Source organism: Monodon monoceros, unplaced genomic scaffold (genome assembly GCF_005190385.1).
Source record: "Monodon monoceros isolate NGI ecotype Baffin Bay Population unplaced genomic scaffold, NGI_Narwhal_1 Super_Scaffold_21, whole genome shotgun sequence".
Classification (NCBI taxonomy): Eukaryota; Metazoa; Chordata; class Mammalia; order Artiodactyla; family Monodontidae; genus Monodon; species Monodon monoceros.
The window spans coordinates 89105928-89125658 of NW_021703778.1; the positions used below are offsets into that span (position 1 = coordinate 89105928).

Here is a 19731-nt window from a genome sequence, read left to right on the forward strand (position 1 = left end):
TTAAATACAAACTTAGTGTGTTTTCTAACTTTACTAGTTTTAATCAGTGTCAATTTTCCCTAACGTTTTGTCTATTTTAATAATCACCAAACACCAAACATCAACAGGTTAAAAGACAATAGGCTCATATATCCAAAACTGAGATTACTTTGCCCATCTACCCCCCACCTCCTGCCAGTTTTCTCTTACTGATTCCTTTTTATTGGAAATTTCTTTAATTAGAAATAGTCTTTCACAGCAAAATAAAGGATGAAGTTTTCAAAAATACAAACACTTGAGCTAGTTAATGTATTTGGTGTGAATGCATTTCTATCAAAATCAGAGTGCATCTGACACTAGCTTAAAGAGGTCAAGCTCTCAGAGGACCCCCCAAAATTTGGCCTGCAGCCTATAGATTACTGACCCCTGTTCTAGAGCATCTATATAACCTACATAATATACCTTTAGCAGTTATTGCGGTGCATTGCAATGGGATTTGCATGTTCGCTAATCCACTGTGAAACCCTTAAGGACAGAGACTGAGTTTATTCATATTTGTTCTCCCAGTACCTAACAGAGTTGTTAGCATTAATTGGCTCTAAAATATTTTGTTTAGTGGATTAAGTAACATTCAAATAGAAACGGGTTAGATTGACCAAAAATTTTAAAAACAGGACTGTTTGCTGGTTTGTGGAAACACCTGACCACCAGTCCACTATGAGCGTCATGTTTCAAAAGACTGTGCATAGTTTTTAGAAACAGCTTTATTGAGATATACAGTCAGTGCTCTGGACCTCTGTATCCTTGGGCACTGCATCCGTGGATTCAATTAACCACAGACTGAAAATATTTGCAAATTCCAGAAAGCCCCAAAAGCAAAACTTGAATTTTCTGCGTGCCAGGCAACTATTCACATAGCATTTACATTCTACTAGGTATATTATAAGTAATCTAGAGATGATTTAAAGTATATGGGAAGATGGTTTGGGGGGACCCTAGCCTGCCATTTTCTCAGTCTGCTGGCTTTCTGAATAAAGTCGTATTCCTTGCCTCAAAAAAAAAAAAAAAGTATATGGGAGGGTTTGCATAGGTTATATGCAAATACTATGCTGTTTGATTTTTTCTTCCAGTTTTATTGAAATATAATTGACATACAGCACTGTATAAGTTTAAGGTGCGCGGCATAATGATCTGACTTATATACATCATGAAATGATTATCACAATAAGTTTAATGAACATCCATCATCTCATATAGATACAAAATTAAAGAAATAGGGCTTCCCTGGTGGCGCAGTGGTTGAGAGTCTGCCTGTTGATGCAGGGGACACGAGTTCGTGCCCCGGTCCGGGAAGATCCCACATGCCACGGAGCGGCTGGGCCCGTGAGCCATGGCCACTGAGCCTGCGCGTCCGGAGCCTGTGAGAGGCCACAACAGTGAGAGGCCCGCGTACCGCAAAAAAAAAAAAGAAAAAGAAAAGAAATAGAAACATTTTTTTCCTTGTGATGAGAACTCTTAGGGTTTACTCTCTTAACAACTTTCATACATAACGTACAGCAGTGTTAATTAGGGAATTCCTTGGCGGTCCAGTGGTTAGGGCTCTGCACTTCCACTGCAGGGGGCATGGGTTCAATCCCTTGTCCGGGAACTAAGATCACCCAAGTGGAGTGGCGCGGCCAAAAGAAAAAAGAAAAAGACCTAAAAGACAAGAAAGCAAAAAACAAAACAAAACAAGCAGTGTTAATTATATTTATCATGTTGTACATTATATCCCTAGTACTTATTTTTCATATAACTGCAAGTTTGTACCTTTTGACTGCCTTCATTTTCCCTTCCCCCCTACACCTTGCCTCTGGTAACCACAAATATGATCTCTTTTTCTTTGAGTTTGTTTGTTTGCTGGCTTTTGAAGTATAATTGATCTACAACACTATGATAGTTCCTACTATGCCATTTTATATAAGGGACTTGAGCATCCTCGGGTTTTGGCATCTGCAGGGGGGAACTGCAGGAGGGGTGGGGGTCTGGAGCCCATCCTCCAGAGATACCAAGAGATGACTGTAATTCACCTGCCATACAATCCACCCATTTAAAGTGTACAATTCTGAGAATTTTAAAAATTGAGTTATAATTCACGTATTATATTAGTTTCAGGTATACGACATGAGATTTGTTTTTAAAGAGAGAGGGGGAAAGCAAAAGGAAAGGGAGGTCTCTTTTCCTTGAGTTGCTCACTGGTTCATACTGTGGTATTGTAAAAATGATGTGAATAACTCATCTAGATTATTTCCTGTTTGGATTTAGGGGAAGAATAGAAAGTAGTAAATCAATGGGTATCTAAATATGGATAGACGCCACAAATGGAGGAAAAGGGAAAGAAGAAAGGGATTCTCCAGTACGTTATTTATTTTGGGCAGGAGAAAAGAAGCTGTGTTGAAAGAGGCATTATATTCTGTGGGGAACTCAGTATAAATCTGAACTTTGCTCATTATCCTTTTTTTTTTTTTTTCCTTGCGGTACGCGGGCCTCTCACTGTTGTGGCCTCTCCCGTTGCGGACGCGCCGGCTCCGGACGCGCACGCGCAGGCTCAGCGGCCGTGGCTCACGGGCCCGCCGCTCCGCGGCATGTGGGATCTTCCCGGACCGGGGCACGAACCCGTGTCCCCTTCATCGGCAGGCGGACTCTCAACCACTGCAGCACCAGGGAAGCCTCTGCTCATTATCCTTGAATATGCTCTAAGGCTGATCCTAGATTTTTGCAAATCTTACTGTATTAGTTCTCAATTGCTGCATGACAAATTTCCCCAAAAACTTAGTGCTTAAAGCAACAGTAAACATTTATTATAACACATAGTGTCTGTGGGTCTGGATTTTGGGTGTGGCTTAGTTGGGTGGTTCTGGCTTGAGGTATTTCACAGAGTGGCAGTCAAAACGCCAGCCAGGCCTGCCGTCATCTGAAGGCTTGGCTGGGGCTGGAGGATCTATTTCCAAGAACAGTTCATTAAGATGGCTGGCAAATTGGTGCTGATTATTGGTGTAATGCCTCAGTTTTTTGCCAGATAGCCACTCCAAGAGGTTGCTTGAGTGTCCTCGTATTACGGCACTGGCTTTCCTCTAAGTGAGTGACCCAAGAGAGCATAAAGTGGAAGCTGCAAAGTATTTTATAACCTAGACTTGGAATTTACACACCACAATTTCTGAAAAAGCCTATTGGTTACACGAGGCAGCCCAATTCAGTATGGGAGGGACTAGACTATACAAGGGTGAAGATACCAGGAGGCAGGGATCACGGGGTGCCTAGAGGCTGACTACCAAATTTATTTGTTTTTTAATATATATATTTGAGATACATATATTTCAAAAGGAGATTCCTAAATTCAGGTACCAGCTCTTGAATATTACCTTGCCATTTATCCTAACTGAACAAGTATCTCTTGGGACAGACTAATAATTCTTTATTTATTTTTAAATTAATTAATCAATTTATTTTTGGCTGCGTTGGGTCTCCGTTGCCGTGCACAGACTTTCTCTAGTTGCAGCAAGCGGGGCAACTCTTTGTTGTGGTGCGCGTGCTTCTTATTGTGGTGGCTTCTCTTGTTGGGAGCAGGGGCTTTAGGCACACAGGCTCAGTAGTTGTGGCTCACGGGCTCTAGAGCGTAGGCTCAGTAGTTGTGGCGCACGGGCTTAGTTGCTCCATGGCATGTGGGATCTTCCCGGACCAGGGCTCGAACCCGTGTCCCCTGCATTGGCAGGCAGATTCTTAACCACTGCGCCACCAGGGAAGTCCCCAGACCAATAATTCTTTTTTTTTTTTAGAGAGGAAGCCAGTGGGGCCAGAGGATTCGGGTGTGGTTCTTTTATTTATTTATTTATTTATTTATTTATTTATTTATTTATGTGTTTGTTTATTTTATTTTTGGCTGTGTTGGGTCTTCGTTGCTGCACGCGGGCTTTCTCTGGTTGCAGTGCATGGGCTTCTCACTGCGGTGGCTTCTCTTGTTGCAGAGCACGGGATCTAGGCTCGCGGGCTTCAGTAGTTGCAGCACGCAGGCTCAGTAGCTGTGGCTCGCGGGCTCTAGAGCACAGGCTCAGTAGTTGTGGCGCACGAGCTTAATTGCTCCGCGGCATGTGGGATCTTCCCCGACCAGGGATCGAACCCATGTCCCCTGTATTGGCAGGCGGATTCTTTTTCTTTTTAATGGTGTGTTAGTTTCTGCTGTATTACAAAGTGAATCAGTTATACATATACATATGTTCCCATATCTCCTCCCTCTTGTGTCTCCCTCCCTCCCACCCTCCCTATCCCACCCCTCTAGGTGGTCACAAATCACTGAGCTGATCTCCCTGTGCTATGCGGCTGCTGCCCACTAGCTATCTATTTTACGTTTGGTAGTGTACATATGTCCATGCCACTCTCTCACTTTGTCACAGCTTACCCTCAGTAGTTGTGGTGCACAGGCTTAGTTGCTCCGCGGCATGTGGGATCTTCCCGGACCAGGATCGAACCCATGTCCCCTGCATTGGCAGGCGGATTCTTAACCACTGTGCCACCAGGGAAGTCCCAGGACCAATAATTCTTAAATGGGAAAGACCAGAGAAGAAAAGGGGGACTGAGAAACTGTTTTCCTTGGGCACTCCAATATCCTAGGGTTCCTATACCTGTGGCATTAACTTTCACTATGTATTCATTCTTATACTTCCTACTCTGAGATATACTGTTGTACTATTCTCAAGATACTCATCATACAACACTTCCCTTTGCACTGCACTTTTTTCCCCCTTCAACTCTTTCTTGATATACAGCTGCTGGACTGCTTTCTCACATACTCTTCATCTTATCCTTCATGGATTTGCAAATGAGAGTTGGTCATAAGATAACAGTAAGAAGAAAAATCGTCTTTCCATCATTTGGAGAATCCAGCTGTATCTACTGACTCATTTAGAATAAACACAATAGTAGTTCTATGAATAAATTCACTAAAACGCTTACCTATGATAGCAGAGATTATATCTGGGGAGCTTGGAGAGACACATTATATTTGCTAAGTGAGTGAAAGATATTATCTTTGAATAGAGAATATCTATTTGAAATCCTGCTAGGCATTATTTCAATGAATCTGGACTTTGTTTCCCCTATAAACTTCTTTAATTTTAAAGAAAAGTATTTACAGAAACACTAACCCTTTCCAATTCAAATTACTTGCCCTGCCAATACTCTGAAGTGAACTATATTCTGTTAGACAAAGTAATGGAAAAAGCAACTTGTGGTTTTAATCAGTGGAAAGAAAACAATTTGGCAACTTCTTTAAGTTTGAATAGAACAAGATGAGCTGCATCATCAAGTGCCTTTAATGTACATTTTGTCCTGCTTTTCATCCAAGGATCTAGACATGACAGACAGTAGAAGTGCCTGCTGTTTTTCAAAGAATGTCAAGAGGCTGTGGCATTTCCTGAACAAGAAGAAACAGATTCAATAATAGTTATGAGATTGAATATAGGATTCGTATTTAACCATTCTATATTCTCAATCAGCTTTAATCATAATGTCACTTGAGTGAAGAAAAAGATTTAAAGTAAAAGGAAGCTCATAATTCATCGCAATCTTTCAGTCCATGGCAGACTCCTGAGATTATCAAGTAAAAAAAGCATTGGACACGGGAGTTTAAGAGACCGGAGTTTTGGTTCTTCTACTCATTAGTTTTATAGCTCTAGGAAAGCTGTTAAGCTCTTTGAGTTTTTTCTTCTGTAAGTTAGTGGGTAAGGATGGGAGAGGGGTTTGATCATAAGGTTTCCTCTTTACCAAAGAGTTTGATATACCAAATACAAATTATCCCACATAGCCTCGTTTCTCCGCCCTCCTCGCTTTTCTTTGAAAGTCTTCGAGGGACTCCCGCATTGTCTTGCTCAGGAATCCTATACGGGACCTCACCGGGGCTGCTCACTGAACCCTTCACTGGCGGTGTTTCAAAAAGGGAGTGAAATCTTGTTCTTCATGGATGTGAAAACCGTAAGGACACGCCGGGCTCCAGGCTGACGTTCCTTTCTGGAGGTCTCGGTCTTCTTTCTTCCTTACACTTTCAGGCCTTTCCCCAGTACCCACCGATGATTAACTTCGTGTTAGGCGGTTCTGGGGAGAGCGCCAATTTGCCAGATCCTGGCAGCGCTGCTTCTGAGGAGGTGGCATGGCAGGGCCTCATGATTTGGGGCCCTTTTTCGCGACCGAACTCCTCGGTGTGCGTAAATTCGTATCGTGACAAAGCATTTACGATTTTCTTCCGAAAAGACCAACCCTGGCGTCACAACCGTGCCTCTATAACCAAGGTAACTGCTTGAGCTAGGAGGAACCACTGTGGCCCAACCACTAGTCTCAGAAGCCCTACTTCTCTGCTCCAGACTGGCGGGTAGTTGCTGCTGCGGCTGGAACTACGAGGACCAGAATTCCCGCGCGCACGCGCGCTGCCATTGTGATGCTCCTTTCCCGGTAACTCGCCCTCTCAGGCAAACCTGAAGATAGCGGCAATTCTCCGGTGGGGGGCGGAGACACTCTTTGCTTGGCTCTCCGCCCCTTTCGTGATAGGCAATGGGACCAGCCAACCAACATGGCGGGCTTGGGACGCGCTCTCCAATCAGCACCTGTGGCGGAGAGGTGGGCGTGCGCACTGGCAGGGTAGGTGGGCTAGGCTGTGTCGGGTTGCGAAGGGGGAGAATAACGTCGGGTCGGGTCAGCGGGTGCTGCAGTAGTCGCCGCAGCGGCGATGGGAGCGGTGGGGACCAGGCGGCGGCGGAGGCGGCAGGAGGAAGAGCAGGAGCAGGCACAAGAGCAGCGGCTGGGGGCGGCCAGCAGCAGCAGTAACAGCAGCAGCCGCCGCCGCCAGTAAACGCGGACGGTACCCGAGGGGACTACCCAGCCGGCCGGCCCTCGAAGCCGCGCTCGGGTCCCGCCGCACTGGGCGGCGGGGGATGGGCAGGCGGCGGTCGTCCCGCCTGCTGAGGGTTGACCTCTGCCGGTCCCCGCCCTGAGCTGGACCCGAGCCCTCCGCCCGAAATCCCTGCGTCCGCCACGGCCCAGGTAGGACACACCCCCCGAGCCCCCAGGACGCCGCTGGGGGAGCCCAGCGCCCCGCCCTCCCTTAGTCCTGACCCCCTCCTCCGGCCGCACCCCTCGCCCAGTGACCGATCCTGGTGCGGAGGGGAGGGGTACCGGAGACTCCTCGGTCGCTACCCACGCCCTGGGCTTGTGCCAGACCCAGTCGCTCCAAGTCGGAGACTGTTTCTCCCCCGTTTCCCTGGAGGGTTGTGCCCCGTATCCCCAGAGGCTTTTGGTGTCTTCGCTGAACTTGGAGGGTCATAAAGCTTCGTTCTGTTTCTCTCTCTCTGGATGACCCACATACCACTTGTATTCATGCTGCTTTAGGTACCAGGACTGAACACAGATGATTCTCAGGATATACTGAACGCTTCTTTCCCACCCCGCTTCCTCAAATCTAATAGAAGAGGGCATGGGACTATAGAATCTGTTTGTTGTGTAGTAACGACAGTGGAGGCCATGACTTTATGGTACTTAGGGTGCGAAGTAGACCTGAGGGATTTGCTCGTCATTTGCTTTGACTAAGATGATGTTGACAACCCGGGATGCTGTGGGAGGGACAAAAGACTCCACACGTATTTACTGTTAAATCAGAAGTAAATAATACATTGGGATGCCAGGATACTTTATCCACAGTGAACTTAATTTTGTTTCAGTCGTGGCTGCATTAGAGGTAAAAATGACATTGAGTTGTACTTTGCTTTAAATTAAAGTTGATAGGTGGCAGCAATCCGGTATTAACTCTTTTCGTCCCTCGCTTTAGAAATTGTTCTATGTTTGAACATTAAAGAGGGCAATTTTATAATAACCTGTGTATTATGTAAAGATGTTTTGGTTTTAAATAGAAGTTAAGTTTTTTAAGGCGTGTATGAGGATCATAATATTATGAATGGGCACATGTACACACCCGGAGGATCCACTCTGTGTTTTGTTACAGTGTTTGGTTCTGAGCCATTAGTAAAAGTTTCATTGGCTTCTAAATACTGGTTTACTAGGACAGACCATAAAGATGTATTTGCTGTTTTCTTTTGGCTAAATGTAATAGAGTACCGTTCATTTGAGGGGGAAGAGGTGATGGGAGATGGATTTTAAAGCTGAATGTTATGTATTTCTTTTTTATTTATTTAAATAAAGCAGTAATGATGACAAATATTACTTATATGACTAAGCTTGAAGAATTCATCCTAAGTCTAAACATTTTTCAGATAACAAGTGTGTGGACTTGGATGATGTATTGTGCTCTTTTGAAATTGAAAATGTACTGAAAGGAATCTCTCTAATTTAGAAGCTTATGTTTTCCTGTATGATACATTTTTATCAAGGCACTAAAGGGGATGTTTGAAGCATGGTAATAAAGGAAAGTCTTTCTAACACTTTTCCTTTATGATAGAATGTTAAAAAATGCTTTTTCTTCTTTTAGTTTTAGACACATAAAAGAAATTGAAGTCCCTAGCTTCATTAATTTAATTTGTAATATGAAATTGAAATAAATTTGGTCTTCAGTAGTGGTCTAAGAATGGTATATCTTGCTCATTATCTTGTAGTATGGTTAATACATAATTTAGCAAATTCTTTATTGTACTGTGTATGACTTCAGATATTTGTGTCTTCTTTTGACTTTCTTTTAAATACTTATTATTTTAATGCCTCAGGAAATCTTCGTGAGAGTAGGCTTATTTGCTTTAGCAAAATGAACTCACTTATGCAGGGCTTCAGATATCTCTAATGTAGTGTTAGAAGTGAAGTTTGTATAATGCAGACAACTTTTGAGGGTATTTTACATTAAAAAAAATACACTAAAATGTGAGTTAGTGATAGATTGTTGGTTTTTCATTGTAAACAAATATTACAGAGCTGAATATGCTATGATCATGGAATATAACTTTGGTGGCGGGGGCAGGCAATTCTTTATAAGTTTTATAACTTAATGTATAGAAATGACAACTTAATTGCAATTCATGAGAGACTTTGAGCTGGAACCACGCAAATTAGATACTCTCAGATTCCTAATCCTCATAATAAATGTTTGTTGCCTGGAAAAAAAAAAACAAAAAACAGTATAAAACAAGAGAAAATGTTTAGTGAGCATTATTAAACTAGTGACTTCTGAATTGATTAGCAAAATAAAATAGCCTTTAAGAACTAATGGAGAATACAGCTTGCTTCCTTTCCCACTTAAAAAAAAATCTCCGATAGAAAAATTCTTTTATAGATATGTGGCATTCTTTACAGTTTGAGTGCATGTTACACAGAATTACTCTAGCCATGTATTCTTTTGCTATTTTGGGGGCTCTTAAGAAAGACTCAAAATATAGCTGGAGCTATGTCAATTTATTTGATTGGTAATAAATATGGCAGGACATCCAATATTTATAGGTTTTGAAATATGAAATTAAACATTTGTACTGTTTTACGTTGTTGTCATATTTTTTGTTACTCAGTATATTGTAAACAATAGTGATGATTGTGGTAGATTTTTTTCCCCTAGGCTTCAGTGGATAGAATCCTTGGGTTAAAAATCCTTTTTTTTTTTTTTAACAGTTTTTGTGCTGTAAATACTCAGTGCTTTCAGGTTAAATATCATACTTCCATATTTGATAAAAGACCCTTTAAATCTATGTGAAAAAAGTTGGGTTTTTAGAGCTGAATTTTGAACATAATTCCAACACATATTACTGCTCACAAGTTTCTGTCCTCAATATCTTGTAATCCTTGGTTGTAAGTTTAAAATATAGATTGACATTATATTATTTACCTAACATCAATGTCAGTTTTGCCAGAAAGTTTCGTCTTTTAAACAGGTGATTTTTAAGCAGACTTCTTGGTATATTTTCATTTGTTATATGACTTTAAGTTAAGCATAATGATTCCTTGTGGTTATTATTTTATGTGTTCTTAATACTTGAGTCTATAATATTTATCAACTTTTGTCAACATTTTGGATTTTTTCTGTGATTTTTTTTTTTGACATTTGTATATACGATCCTTGATATTTTGGGATGTTGATAGCTGCTTTTTATTGTGTTAAGCAATTTACTTTCACTTCAATTAGAGTAGAGCTTCCCAAAGTAAAAAAATTAAGTGTTCTTTGAAAAGCACCTCAATACTCTGTAAATGGCCTATATGGGAAAAGAATCTAAAAAGGAGTGGACATATATATAACTGCTTCACTTTGCTGAACACCTGAAACTAACACAGCATTGTAAATCAATTACACTCCAATAAAACTTTAAAAACAAAAAACAAAACAAAAAAAACCTGGCTTGTTGTAGTGTTTTTTGAAGAATGGGAGGTAATAGATTCTTAGCTCCCTTTGATAATGTCAAGATTTAACCTAACCATGTTTAAGAATCAATATTATATATTATATATATATTTTAGAGAATCTACATCTTTATTGAAAATAAAAATCAGTATTTTTTAATATTTGCATTAGAAAACTTATTTGCCATTATGTCTGTTTTTACTAAAATGCTTTTATCATTATTTTTATACTTGGATTTTTTTTTTTTTGGTCTTTCTGACGTTCCAAGGTAATTACCTTTTTAAAAAAAATGATTTTGCATTGTTTCCCTGATCTTGTTCTAACCATGTGATCATCTCAATACTGTATATTGCTAATATTGGTCTAACGTTTAGTTTTCCATGTGTGCTGTGTTTTATGGATTAAGTTTGGAAACCCCTGCCCCCTGCTTTTTTCCTTGATCTACTAAGTCCTTCGGTTTCTAAAATTTCTCAGAAACGGTTTTTTTTTTTTTTTTTTTTTTTTTTGCGGTACACGGGCCTCTCACTGTTGTGGCCTCTTCTGTTGCGGAGCACACGCGCAGGCTCAGTGGCCATGGCTCACGGGCCCATCCGCTCCGCGGCACGTGGGATCCTCCCGGACTGGGCAAGAACCCGTGTCCTCTGCACCGGCAGGCAGACTCTCAACCACTGCGCCACCAGGGAAGCCCTCTCAGAAAAGGTTTTATCAACATATTTCAATGACCAGTAATGCAGAGATGAGGGGAGGAAAATAGGGGGAAAAAAATGAATAACTAAAGAGAAAAATGTGAGCCTTGCTTCTTATGAAATTCGATTTGAAAAAATCAGCTGGAAGCTAAATAGTATGGTAGATAGTAAGCTAGATTAGGACTTCATTTCTGAGGGACTTGTGTAGCACTTAAAAAATTCAACATGTCCAAGGCCAAAGTCAGTCCACTTTTAACTTCTGTAATTATAAATGAAGGTGTCACGACTTAATCAGTCATCCAAATTCAAAAATCCCATTAATTTAATTTTTTAGCCTGCTTCTTTTCCCTGGTTCTACATGCACAAAACCTCTCCTTTTCATTTCTACTGCTACCATCTTAATTTAGCGTCTCTGATCCTCATTATCTCTCCTTAGAACTACTGCAGTAGTCTCATTAAATATTTAAGTATCTACCATGTTACTGTGGTAGGGGTTAGAGATTCGGTAGGGAACAAGACAGAAATTATCTCACTTTTGGAACTTGCAATACAGTGGGAATAGACAATTGTAGAACAAGGAATTACAAGTGTTCCAAGTATCATGAAGGGAAAATGCAGACGACCACATAAACGTATTAACTGACAGACCTAACAGTCCGGGGGATGGGTTCAGGGAAGTAGTCTTTGTTTTATCAACCACAGTTTATTCTACATACTCTACCAGTTTTGGAGGTTAGTGGATATGTTATAGCTGTAAGTAGTTAAAAAATTAAAAATAAATGTTTTAAAATAAAGATATTTAATAAAAATTAAATGTTCATACAATTCCTGAAACAGCTTTAGACAAATCCTTTCCAAACACCAGAACACTTTGAAAACTTTCTAAAGAGGCCACCCTCTCCCTCCAATATGGGTTTCGACTTTGGGTTCTCCCAGGCCTCAATTGCTTAAGTACTGACAGAATTCCTATGTTATATTTCATAATCTTTGAACCTCAGAAGTTAGGACTAGGCATTTCCAGTAGGAGGGTATGTATGGTTACAAGAAAGAGGTCTTTCAGGTAAATAGTTAGAGTCTCTTTGTAGCCAGAGTCTAGCAGCTTATAGGTGAGTTATTAAATGTACAAGTAACTAGGATATAGTTTGAACATCTTTGTAAGTTTAAAAATATATAAATTCATTTGTAAATCAGAAAAAAATATCCCTTATCATATGCTGGCTCCTAATTTTTGGTTTATAAAATAAGGTTAGTATAGCCACAAATCTCATAAATTAATAAATGCTTACTAGACAGATGAATAAAACTGTTAATTGTGCATCAAGGTGAGATCTGAATCTTTTCTCATCTCTATGATAACATGTCATGGGTCCTTAGATTACTTAACCTCTCTTTGCTTCGGTTTTGATTTTTTTTTTTTTTGCGGTACGCGGGCCTCTCACTGTTGTGGCCTCTCCCGTTGTGGAGCATAGGCTCCGGACACAAAGGCTCAGCGGCTATGGCTCACGGGCCTAGCCGCTCCGTGGCATGTGGGATCTTCCCGGACCGGGGCACGAACCCGTGTCCCCTGCATCGGCAGGCGGACTCTCAACCATTGCGCCACCAGGGAAGCCCTTTCTTTTTTTTTTTTTTTTTTTTTTTTTTTAGTTTTTCTATTTTTAAAAAGGGAAGTTAATATACTTAAAATCCAATTACAATGAAGATCACTACAGAGAAGATTCTTCATTGATTTTTTTCTTTGTCTTAGTTGGAGGATCATAGGCAATGCTTTGTTTGGTTGATGTGGCTACAGTAGATTTTACCCAAGGAATTGTCTTGTTTAATGTTTTCCTTACAATCTTTTTTTTCTTTAATTTTAATTAACTAGTTTATTTTGGGCTATGTTGGGTCTTTGTTGCTGCACATGGGCTTTCTCTAGTTGCGGCAAGCAAGGGCTACTCTTCATTGCGGTGTGTGGGCTTCTCGTTGCAGTGGCTTCTCTTGTTGTGGAGCACGGGCTCTAGGCATGCAGGCTTCAGTAGTTGTGGCACACGGGCTCAATAGTTTTGGCTTGTGGGCTCTAGAGCGCAGGCTCAGTATTTATGGCACGTGGGCTTAGTTGCTCTGTGGCATGTGGGGTCTTCCCGGACCAGGGGTCGAACCCGTGTCCCCTGCATGGGCAGGTGGATTCTTAACCACTGTGCCACCAGGGAAGCCCTTTCCTTACAATCTTGACATGTAAGTTACACTGTACTTTCTGTAAGGGAAGAATTTGTTTATGTGTTGTTAGTATCAGTAGCCAGGGAGAGGTGAACTAGGTTGTTTACACTTTTATTCTGTTGTAGGTAATTGTAACCATAACTGACTTGTAAAATTTCTCTTCACTTTTAATAGATATTTTACTTTCTTGAATATATTTATGAGCTCAGAGAGATTCCATGCTGCTGGAAGTATAATTTATCTCCTGTTAAAGTTTAGAAGGAACAGTTGAAGGGTGAGTGGTGACTAAATTTTCTTTCTCTTTTGCTCTCAACAAATAGGGTTATTTGTACATCTTCATCTCTTTTTACTAACACTTTATAGAGAGGCTTTTGCTAAAACCTGCAGGGTTAAAAAAAAATCTCATGGGGTTTATCCTATTCTTGACCCTTACTTCTGTTGTTTACATTACTGTTATTAGATATTTTGAAAAGCTTAACTGGCTTGTAGTCTTTGTAAACTTGTGTCTGCACCTCAGCCTGTTTTATCTTGAGACATAATTTAGTTTCTTATAATGTGAAAAATGTATTATTTTGACTTTTGAGATGTTTGATGAAGAGATAGCCACTCTGCATCTAACTATATTTTAATCTATTTTTGGAATATTAATCAGGTATCCTAAATATTATCTACTTAACAGATCATGATGACTTTGAAAACATCTGATTTTTTGTTTTAATAGGGGATGTTCAGTGTGTTGATAGTTTTCATCAAATTTGGAAAAATTTCAGACATTTTTTCTTCAGGTTTTTTTTTAAAGCATGCAATCTCTTTGGGCCCAATAAATGTATCCAGAAATTAAAATATCTACTAAAAGTGGAGAGAAACTTTAAGATAGCATGTTTACAATAACTGACAACAAAATAAAAGTATAAACAACCTCTCTATTCTCTCCTTCTGGGACTCCAGTTATATGTATGTTAGGCTTTTAAAAAAATTTATTTATTTTTGGCTATGTTGGGTCTTCATTGCTGCACGTGGGCTTTCTCTAGTTGCAGCGAGCAGGGGCTACTCTCTGTTGCGGTGCCTGGGCTTCTCATTGTGGTGGCTTCTCTTGTTGCGGACCACGGGCTCTAGGTGTGTGGGCTTCAGTAGTTGTGGCTTGTGGGCTCTAGGGTGCAGGCTCAGTAGTTTGGGCGCACGGGCTTAGTTGCTCCGCGGAATGTGGGATCTTCCTGGACCAGGGCTCGAACCCGTGTCCCCTGCATTGGCAGGCTGATTCTTAACCACTGCACCACGAGGGAAGTCCATGTTAGGCTTTTTGATGTTATCCCATTGCTCACTGATTCTCTGTGTGGTTTCTGTCTTTTTCTATTGTCTGTTTCATTTTGGATGATTCCTTTTTCTTTCTTTTTTTAAAAAATATTTATTTGGCTGCTTTGGGTCTTGGTTGCAGCACGTGGGCTCTTCCTTGTGTTGCACAGGCTCTAGAGTGTGTGGGCTCGGTAGTTGTGGTGCGCAGGGTTCTCTAGTTGTGGCACGCAGGCTCTAGAGTGCTCAGGCTTAGTTGCCCTGTGGCATGCGGGATTTTATTTCCCCAACAGGGATCAAACCTGCATCCCCTGCATTGGAAGGCGGATTCTTAACCACTGGACCACCAGGGAAGTCCTGGATGATTTTTCTGTATCTTCAACTTCACTAATCCTTTATTCCACAGTGGTTAATCTGGTGTTAATCCTATCTAGTGTATTTTTTAAATCTCAGGTATATACTTCTTATGTCTAGAAGTTCATTTAAAAAATATTTCCCATTTCTTTCCTCATGCTTAATGGTTTTCTCTGTTTCTTTGAATATATTTATAATAGCTGTTTTAAAGTCCTTGTCTACCATTCTGTCATCTGCACCATTTCTAAGTCTGTTTTTATTGATTGATATTTCTCCTTGTTTGTGTCCCTGCTAATTTCTGTTTGGATGCTCGACGTTGTAATTTTACACTGTCATGTGCTGGATTTTTTTTTTTTAATTCCTGTAAATATTATGGGGATTTGTTCTGGGATACAATTAAGTTATTTGAAAATAGTTAGATGCATTCATGGCCCTGGATGTTTTTAAAGTTTTTTTTTTTTTTTCACTCTGTTTGGTGATTATACAAACTATTCACAGCCTTGTGTGAACATTAAGGATTGTTCCTGCCTGCCTCTTTCCAGTGGTTCTTTACCCTGGCCTTGATTGCTTCTGTACACACATGCACTCATAAGTACTCGCCAAAGTTTCAAGAGGAACCCTCTCTAGATATCCAGAGTTCTATCTGTACAGCTCTTCAGTGTTCTGCCCTGCCTTGCCTCCTCAAAACTCTGAATTCTGTCTCTTCTACTCAGCGAGACTGCTGGGCTCTGTTTGGGTTCCTCATTCCTGTGCTGCAGCCTGGAAACTCTCCAGTCAGTGAGCTGGGGGCAGTCTTAAGGCTTACCTCATTTATTTCCCTTCTCTTGTGGATCCATGTTTTGTGCTGCCTATTGTCTAGTTCTAGTGTCTAAAGTCCATTGTTTCATATATTTTGTCTATTTTTCCCGTTTAAGGTGGGAGGCTAAATCTGGTCCCTGTTACTTCGGTGGTCAGAAGCCGAAGTGGTCTGGTGGGTATATTGAAATGTCAAACAAAGAGGAGTCATATTTCAAAGTTATGCTGTCATTAGAAATCTGGGTATTATCTTTATGCCCAAATAATAGCTTCAAAAATATTTTCCTTACTCTTTAGACACGTCATAAGCTCTTCTGATGATTAATTCTAGCACTGTTCCCATTGAAATTAAAATTGTAGGTAAAAATAATTTTCCTATTTTTCTGTTAAAGATCAGAATCTTACATAAGCTATATATGACACTTATAGAACTCTGTTGTTATCTGTTTAGTGCATTATCTAGCTTCCCCCAAATGTAGGAGAATTTTTTTGCTTCAGCCTTTCTAGATAATAGTAGTTGTAACTGGACTTCCTTTCCTCTTGCTTTATGTCCTCCCCTGCTCTGAAATCCTTCAGTGGCTCTTCCTGTCTATTGAAACTGAATGAAGTCCATCCTCTTCCTAGCCTGATTTTTAAATTTATTTATTTTTGGCTGCATTGGGTCTTCGTTGCTCTGCCTGGGCTTTCTCTAGCTGTGGCGAGTGGGGGCTACTCTTCGTTGCAGTGCGCGGGCTTCTCATTGAGGTGGCTTCTCTTGTGGAGCACGGGCTCTAGGCACATGGGCTTCAGTAGTTGTGGCACATGGGCTAAGTAGTTGTGGCTCGCGGGCTCTAGAGTGCAGGCTTAGTAGTTGTGGCACATGGGCTTAGTTGCTCCGCAGCATGTAGGATCTTCCTTGATGAGGGCTCGAACCCATCTTCCCTGCATTGGCAGGTGGATTCTTAACCACTGCACCACCAGGGAAGCCCCCTAGCCTGATTTTTACAATCTGAACTCAGTTTACCTTTCAGGTTTATGTATTCTTACTCCACAATCAGAACTCTTTTCCAGTTAGACTAATGTATGCATTCATTTTCTCATGTACTTGTATGTTTTGCTCCTTTCCTTTTCTGTGCCTTTGCTTACATCTTCAGTTAGTTCTTGTCATTAAACAAACCACCCCGAAGTTCAGGAGCTAAAACAATAATTTATTAACTATTATGTGGGTTGGCTGTTTGGCTAGGCTCAGCTGAATGGTTCTTTTGGTCTTGTTTGGGCTCATTTATGTGAAGCAGTCACCTAGCTTGGGTTTCCTCACTATCTGGATTCCAAAACCAGCAAAAGAGGGCAAGTCCAGTGCATAAGTGCTTTTCAACCTTCTGGGTCATGTTTGCTGATGTCCCATTGGTTAAAGCAAGTCATGGGGCCAACCTCAGTTTCCAGAATGGAGAAGGAAAATCTACCTTTCAATGGCAGATGCAGCAAGGTCACATTGTAAAGGGATGTGTATACAGGAATGGGAGGAACTTTTGGTTATTTTGCAATCGCCAAACCGCTATAGATGTTATCCAGCTCCTCTAAGAAACATCGTATGATCATCCTAGCCCATGTTAGTCTCTCCCAGTTCTGATTTGTCATATGCACTGGCCCTTGCAATTTGATGTTGATTAACTTATATATTTTACCCTTTTTTTTTTTTTTTTTTTGTGGTACGCGGGCCTCTCACTGCTGTGGCCTCTCCTGTTGCGGAGCACAGGCTCTGGACGCGCAGGCTCAGCGGTCATGGCTCATGCGCCCAGCCGCTCCGCGGCATGTGGGATCCTCCTGGACCAGGGCACAAACCCGTGTCCCCTGCATTGGCAGGCGGACTCTCAACCACTGCGCCACCAGGGAAGCCCTACCTTTTATTTTATTTTATTTTTTTGAATTTTATCTATTTTTTTATACAGCAGGTTCTTATTAGTTTATTTTGCCTTTTAAATCCAGAGAATTACTATTAATTTCTGTTTTTGTATTATGTGTTCTACGTCAAAGAATAATTTGGAAATAATTGTTTAACTTCTTCCCTTGATTATAAACTCATTGAGGGCAAAACTATACATTATACTTCTTCCTACTCTTCTATGTATTTGTAACAATTTATTGAATGACTATATGTTAAATTTAAAAGTCAGCTCTCAATTATTTACTTGAGGACTACTTCTTTTCATTCAGCTGTCTAGGAGGTTAAAGATGTTTCATTCATTCTTCCATTCATTAAACATTTATTGAACAATTGTTCTGTGGTAGGTATTATGCTAGGTACTGAGAATACAAAGATGAGTAGAATTCTGCTCTTGACCTCAAGAAATTTATAGTCTTTTAGGAAGACATTGTAAATTGTCCTAGAAGATATGTCTTAGAAGACATGTAATTGTGCATGTGCTTCTAAGCCTCTTTCTTTACTCTGAACCTAGATTTCTGCTTCATGCTCAACTCACAGATTACCTGGCTTTTTACCATTGTATAGATGGGACAGTCTTCTGCTATCTGTCATACTGCTAGATGGTTGTTGCCTATCTAGTTTGTGTCTGGATTTCCCTGCTCTGGTTTATATGGCCATTATCTGTTACTGTTCTTTTTATAAGAGACATTAATTATAGGTACAGTTTAAATTTATGTATTTTATTTACTTTATTTTTGGCTGTGTTGGGTCTTCATTGTGGCATGCGGGCTTTCTCTAGTTGTGGCAAGCTGAAGCTACTCTTCATTGAGGTGCACAGGCTTCTGATTGTGGTGGCTTCTCTTGTTGGGGAGCACGTGCTCTAGGTGCTCGGGCTTCAGTAGTTGCAGAGTGCAGGCTCAGTAGTTGCAGTGCACGGACTCAGTAGACATGGCTCGCGGGTTCTAGAGTGCAGGCTCAGTTGTTGCAGCACACGGGCTCAGTAGACGTGGCTTGCAGGCTCTAGAGTGCAGGCTCAGTAGTTGTAGTACACGGGCTCTAGAGCGCAGGCTCAGTAGTTGTGGCACACGGGCTTAGTTGCTCTGTGATGTGTGGGACTTTCCCAGACCAAGGATCGAATCCGTGTCCCCTGCATTGGTAGGTGGTTTCTTACCCACTGTGCCACGAGGGAAGCCCCCTGTACAGTTTAAAGAATAATTATAAGGCCAAGTGGTCAAGAAATAGAACATTGCCAGCATCTCAGAAGCCCTTTCCTTATCTCCTTTTCTTACCCCCAAAGGAATTCATTCTTGTGCTTTTTATGAAAAATCATGTCCTTGTTTTTTCTTTATAGACTTACTACCTATACTTGCATCCCTATTTAACATAGTTTAGTTTTGCTTAATTTTGAACCTTACATAGAGGACTTATGTTGTAAGTATACTTTTGTCTTGCTTGATTTTTTTCAATGTCTATCCTGAGATTTAGTCATGTAGTTCAGAGTAGCAGTAGTTTCATTTTCTTAGCATATTTTTTGTGGCAGGTAGAATAATGGTCCCCCCAAAGATACTCACTTTCTAATCCCTGAAACTTCTGAATATGTTACCTTATAGGCAGAATGGACTTTGCAGGTGTGATTAACTTAAAGCTCTGAGTTGGGAACATTATCCTTGATTTTCCAGGTGGGTTTAGTGTACTCACAAGGGTCCTGTAAGAGGGAGGCATATATATTTTGTCAGAGAGAAGTAAGGAGATGTGATGATGGAAGCAGAGGTCAGAGAGATTTGAAGATGCTAACTACACTACTCCAGCTTTGAAGGTGGAGGATGCGGCCATGAGCCAGAGAATGAAGGCAACTTCTAGAAGTTGGAAAAGGCAAGGAAGAGGATTCTCCTCTAGAGCCTCCAGAAGGAGCATAGCCTTGCTGATACCTTGATTTTAGCCCCAGTGGAAGCCTGGACTTCTGATCTCCAGAACTGTAAGACTATAAATTTATGTTGTTTTGCTGCTAAATTTGTGGTAATTTGTTACGTCAGCAGTAGGAAGCTAGTACATTTTTTCACTGTATATTACAATTTATCCATTCTTCTCTTGCTGGACATTTGGGTTGTTTCAGTTTTTGGCATTTATGGACAGTGTGACTGAAAATTCTTGTACATATTTCCTGGTGCACGTGAGAG

At 40.9% G+C, this 19731-nt stretch overlaps 1 protein-coding gene across 2 annotated transcripts in view; it reads left to right on the forward strand.

Moving 5' to 3' along the window:
- The first annotated feature begins 6695 nt into the window (after window positions 1–6695).
- Window positions 6696–19731, forward strand: part of TTBK2 (tau tubulin kinase 2) — a 137472-nt gene continuing 124436 nt past the window's right edge. Inside the window, exon 1 of one of the 2 annotated variants that reach the window (XM_029239127.1) lies at window positions 6696–7047. The gene's annotated coding sequence lies outside the window, so the exon portion shown is untranslated. Of the gene's footprint in view, window positions 7048–19454; window positions 19530–19731 lie in introns of those variants that run through there. The other variant, XM_029239128.1, reaches the window with a different exon arrangement.